The sequence below is a fragment of the Panicum virgatum genome, chromosome 1N (assembly GCF_016808335.1).
Source record: "Panicum virgatum strain AP13 chromosome 1N, P.virgatum_v5, whole genome shotgun sequence".
NCBI lineage: Eukaryota > Viridiplantae > Streptophyta > Magnoliopsida > Poales > Poaceae > Panicum > Panicum virgatum.
In genome coordinates, this window is record NC_053145.1 from 36,719,332 (window position 1) to 36,725,383 (window position 6,052).

The following is a 6,052-nucleotide window of genomic DNA, read 5'->3' on the forward strand; positions in this document are numbered from 1 at the left end:
AGCTCGAGGCCTCGAGCCCATCTCCCTCTCACGACCTGACACGTGTTCCCCACACCTAAATCCCCGTACGGGCGCACGCCGACGCCGCTGCTGATTGTCTGCCTCAGTCTGCTTCGGCGCACCTGCGAGGCGATCGAGCTAGGCGGCGGCTCTGACGAGAAGTGATCAGCCCCGTCGATTCCTTCTGCCCAGCAAGTAAGCGATCCATCCCCGATGCTCCACGCCTCGATTTGGCCGCGATTGTGTCCGTTTTCCCCTGTTTTGGTGGGTTTAAGGAGGGTTTTGCGGGCGGGGTAAGATTAGGGGCGGGTTGGAGCGGGTGGTTCCGTGGAGCAGCGAGCAGGCATTGCGGCTTTGCTCACAGCCGTTAGGTTTTAGGGTTTGAGAAGATGGGGGCTGGAATGTGACGGCTTATGGTGCGGCGGATTCAGGTGATTTGTTCTAGGGACTCATTTGCAAGCGTGAGGGCTTTCTGAGCGAGAAACTGCGATTGGATGCGAATGTTCGTCGTTTTCTTCTGTATATGTCTCGTTTTTTAAGTGGGGACGGCCACGGGCTTGAAAATTTGTGGGGAGATTTTTTATCTACGAATTCCCCAAAGTGGGGAATCCCGTTCAGTTTGATCGCTTATTAGAAGCTTTAATCATTTCGAGAACGGTGATTGCTGAGATTGGTAAAGGGTTTCAACAATTTTTAATTATTCGGCTGTAGCAAATGCTATGTATAGAAAGTGAGTAGCAAATGCTATGTAGCACACGAGCCATTCCGAGACTTGCTCATTCGAGGACCTAGTTGCTATCATTGTTTCACAGTTAATTTGCTTGGTGATGAAGTGAATACTCTCATTGCTAGAAGGCTTACCTGAAGTTTATATGCATGTTAGCAGTGACTTAGCTGAACACCTGAAGTTGTATATTAATGTTCGCATTTTTTGCTCTTTGTTGATAACATTCATAGAATGGGTGGTGATAAGTCCAATGCACAGTATGGGAACCATTCCATTGCTGCTCGTCATCTTGGGGAAGATCAGCTAGGAGGAGTGATTTTTGGCTGCAATCACAACACGATCAATGAATGTCTCTCTAAGCAGCTTTTTGGTTAGTAGATTGTTTAACTCCACTTTATTATTTGCAGCACCGTTGTTTCGTAGTATAGATCATCATCCTTATTAAATACACACAGCTGCTTTTGCATAAATGCTTGTTTTCAATTCATTATCTTACACATTTGCATTTTGTGCTACATTGTGTCTTATTGGAAGGATTGTCTTACTTTCTTCCGTTTGATAGGTTTACCATCAGGTCATTTCAAATATGTGAAGAATGTTAAACCTAGCATGCCTCTATTCCTGTTCAATTATAGTGACCGCAAAATGCATGGAATTTTTGAGGCTGCATGTGCTGGCCAGCTTAACATCGATCAGTTTGCTTGGAGTGATGACGGTAGAATTAAGACACAATTTCCTGCACAGGTATCATTCAATAACATCCTTTTTGTTATGTCCAGCACAATTATTTGTATGCTTGGTTAATCTGGTTAAGTTTCATATGACTTGCTGACTTTTGACTGAGTGACTTTTCTTATTCTTAAGGTCCGCATCTCTACCAGTACCCATTGTCTTCCGGTTCCTGAGTCTCAATTCAAAAGTGTGATTAGTAGCAATACACAAATCTCGGCACTTCTACTTTGAGCTGGACCATTCACAAACAAGGGCTTTAATATCTTTGTTTAAGCCTGCTCCAGTTCATGATGTTCCAAACAAATTGAGTCCTTCCCGGTCCCTTCAACCTCCAACAGCCAAAGCACATCTTGTGCCTGGTCAAGTGAAGTCTGAGTCATATCCGAAGGATTTCAATCAATCTGTTGCTCCTTCTAATTCACATTGTTTGGATCCTTATAAATTGGTTGATCCAGATGGTGAATATGCTAGCACAAGTAGAACCACAAAGAGCAGCCTTGATGAGGAGTCTTCTAACTGGGATCTGGATGATGCTGCAACCGAGGAAGGAGCAAAATCTTTTATTGATAGCAATACAGCGCATGAAGAACAATCTGATGCAGTGGCTATTAGGCTGAAATTGCAAGAGTTGTTTGTTTCAAAACATAAAGTGGCCCGATCCTCTAAAAACACTGTTGATTCAGCTTCAAATAAATCCACACTTCAAGAAGCACAATCCAGTGCCACTCTACCAACACTACCAACAAATTTATCTGATTCCACCCCAAAGGGTGACACACCTGTAAAAGGCCTCACATTATTAGGGCAATCTTATGGAAATGCCGAGGTACCTTAAGCTATTCAATTCTACTGCTTAACCTTTAACCTAAATTATATTCACATCAGCCCCATTCTTTAAACTAATTTCTAACAGCTAATATGAACTACTATTTGGTATCTGTTTCATTGTCTGTAGCTGCTTCATATCATTGATAAGTTATCCAAGAGGACTGCAGCAGTGGAGAAAAAGCTGGTACTTGTCTTTATTTTTATTTTTTTTGGTGTAATAGTAAATAGAGTTGTTACCTCTTGGAGATAAAGTGCAATAGATAAAGCTGCTTTCATAATGAACTTCAGCTATTTGGTATTTTCGAATATGAATATGTGGAACTATAAATGTTATGACTATGATGTTACATATGCTTGATTTTGAACTATTTGTTTTCCATGAATAGTCTGTTTTGCAATCTTTCTCCTCTTTTTTTTTGTTATAGGTTGAATCAGATAAAGAAATACTGTTTCTGAGGGAATCAGCAAAGGACACAAGAAGAAGAGTTCAGCAACAGGAATACCAGATGGAGAAAATGCAGTCAAACTCTAATTCTTCTACTTGAGAGTATTCTGGAATACCACAAATTCGCTCCCTCTATAAGAGAGAAAGGAAACAACTTCCACTTGAGAGTATTCTGTGTCATGCCTTCTACAAGAATGAATGAACACAGTTGTTCAAACTCTCGCAAATGATGGTACGGATTTTCAGAAATCCGACCAGAGAAAGATTGCTCCCGAACCATTGCGATAAAACTCGGGCGGAGTTCATAGCCAGATGCCGAAATGGGATCAGCATATTGAGGTGGCTCAAAGAACTCGCCCTTCGGGGCCGATAGGGTAAAGAGGTTTTGGGTTTTCATGTTAAGGGAACAAGAAAAGTAAATTTTTATTTGGTTTTCTAATTAAGGTGTTGACACCTTTTTTTTGACAATGGATTGATGAGGTAGAAAGCTGGAGATTCGATAGAATCATTCATATGTGGAAAGAGGTGAAAGATGCTGTTGCCGATTCTGTTTGCCGAAGGAGCTTTGCCGATAGCAGGATGCCGATTGAGATTCGCCAATGACATGCCGATAAGGAAATGCCGATGCGGCCTGAAGAGAGAGGGGGCGGATTCCACCGCCTTTGAAGAGCTGATCGGGGCTGGCCCATTGCTGGTAGTTGTCGTCAGGATTCAGGAGTTTAGAGTTTTTCTTTCTTGCTAGTTAAGTTAGTTTACTTTCCTGTTATTGAAGTTGCCGTAATCGACATGGACTATGGTCCGGTAGCTCTATATATATGTAATGGGCACCATTGTATCAGACATCCAATCAACCAATACTAACTCCTTTTTCCTGCAATTTACCTTTACGCATTACTTTTTCGCACTAGTTCTTAGTTCGTAGTAGTTCTCGACGAGTTCTCTTCGAGTTGGCAGGGCTGCATCGTCTTCGACCCCCGGCTTGCTTGTAAGTCTCGTTTACCCAGGTGCTCTCTAGATCTTCGACTTCTGGACGCATCGCTATCGTCGGGGTTTAGCTCTTATCCACCAGTTATCGAGTAGATTAGATCTCCGGTCTAGTCTATTCACTAGTTATTGCACGTGCAGCTTGCTCTGTTTTGGAGTAGTCATTTTACATTGCTTTGTTTCGGACCTTGTCTCACGTTTACCCCCAGATCTAAGCTAGATTTGACAGGTTTACTCTGTTAGATTTTTTTAAGTTTAGTTTTGATCTGTTATCTATCTATCGACTCGGATCTGCTGTAATAGGCATTTCTCTGCTTTTACCGATTGTGACAAGTTTGAGTCCTAAACCGTTATCGGCGATACTCTTGCCGATATAACATTATTACTGTTCGGAACACAAGCCGATCGGTAATCCCTGTATTTGATAAACTTGTCTCCTTGTCGATTGCAGGGTCAAATCGGCCTTCACGCTTTGTTTCTCAGACACCAGGGCTCTTGCATCGGAGTCGAAGCTAATCTCCGAGGCCCTTCAAGTGTGTTTGCCGATCCGGATGATTTTGGCGTCAACACACTTTTTGGCACGCCCGGTTGGACACGTGACAAGCTTTCATCATATCGGAGCCTCCTCCGTAACCTCCTGTGCCACCCCAACCAGAAGCGTCGGCTGGCATGGCGGACAGAGCTGAGATCGGCACTCATAATCAGTTGCCGGTCGCTTTTGATCAACTTTCTGATGAGCATCGGCAGATGGTACGTGATGCTATGGCAGAGTACCAGAAGCAGTGCATGCTAGCTTTCAGGCACTCTAGGCACGACCCTCCTTCATTGTCAGGAAAACTGCCTCCTGTTAGTCAGGTTCAAATTTCGGAGGGGTCTGGGAACTTCCAAGACCAGATCGACAGCGCTGTGGGGCATTCACTCATCAATCAGTCCCCGACGCTCAAGAATTTGGTCAGCAATTCAATTGCAGATGCTTTGAAGGAGTTCATCCCTATGCTCCCAGGGTATAAGGGTCCAGTACATTCAGTGGCGTCGACAAAAGCTACAGAGCCCAACAATGGCAAGAATGTCGCTACTGAGACTGAAGGATCTGGTGCGCCGGCTTATGTTCACAGGAATCATACGTACCCTGAGATTGGCACACCACCCAACTACCCTGCTAGCACTACGGCACCACCAGCTACACACATCGGCGCAGAAGAACCCCTACAATGTCGCTGCCGATGGCTATAATCCTGAGTATATGTATGGGATGCCAAGAGGATTCTGGCTGGGAGAGACATCTACTGCTAACTTGGGGGGCAACAATGCAATATATCAGACTCCTCAAGTCACTAGGCCGCCTCTTAGTCCATCGGCAAACTTGCCTATGCTACCTTACATGGGCACAAACTAGCCGGCATATGCATGGTCGACAATTCCCCATGCTACTCCACTGCCAAATCCGATGTATGCTGGGTATCCATAGCTTGAGGCTATGTACAATCAGTCTTATGTTCAGTACTCTTCTACTCCATATGTCACAAGACCGCATGTTGAAGAACAGCCTCGTGTTACAGCGCCGACTACACAGCAGCAGTCAGCTCCGCCTCCTCCTGCATTTACTGCACCACCTCAGCAAAATCCACCTCATCAGCAGCCACAGGGGGGCAATACTGTTGTTCAGCCAGCACAGCCTGTGCCTCCAGTTCAGCTCGCTCAACCAGTAGTGCAACCTAAAGCAGTTCAAGATAATATGGTTGATCGGCTTATGGAGATGATGCAAGATCAGTTTGGGCTGAAACCCAAGGAGCAAGCATATATGTACAGGAAGCCGTACCCTGAAGCTTATGATCGGATTCCTATGCCTGCTCGTTACAAGGTACCAGACTTCACCAAGTTCTCCGGGCAGGACAATACATCTACAGTTGAGCACATCAGCAGGTTCCTAGTCCAATGTGGTGAAGCAGCAGTAGAGGATGCTTTGAAGATCAGACTCTTTCCTCTGTCGCTTTCCGGATCGGTGTTTGCATGGTTTTCATCGCTACCAGCAAATTCCATTGTGCAATAGGCCGATCTGGAGAAATAGTTCCACAAGTACTTCTTTGCCGGGTTGCATGAGATGAGCATCACCGATCTGATGAAGGTTCGACAAAGAAATCAAGAAGCTGTCCAGGATTACATCCAGTGCTTCAGAGATGTCAGAAGCCGATGCTTCAAATTGAAGCTGGATGATAGTCAGTTGACGGCCATCACCTTTGAAGGACTGCTGCCACACATCAAGGAAAAATATTCTGCGCAGGAGTTCGACAGTCTGAGCCACATGGTCCAGAGGATGGCCAATATCGACGTCAGAT

At 44.7% G+C, this 6,052-nt stretch overlaps 1 pseudogene; it reads left to right on the forward strand.

Annotated features, from left to right (window-relative positions):
- Positions 1-3,612, forward strand: LOC120655728 (annotated as a pseudogene).
- Positions 3,613-6,052: the final 2,440 nt, after the last annotated feature.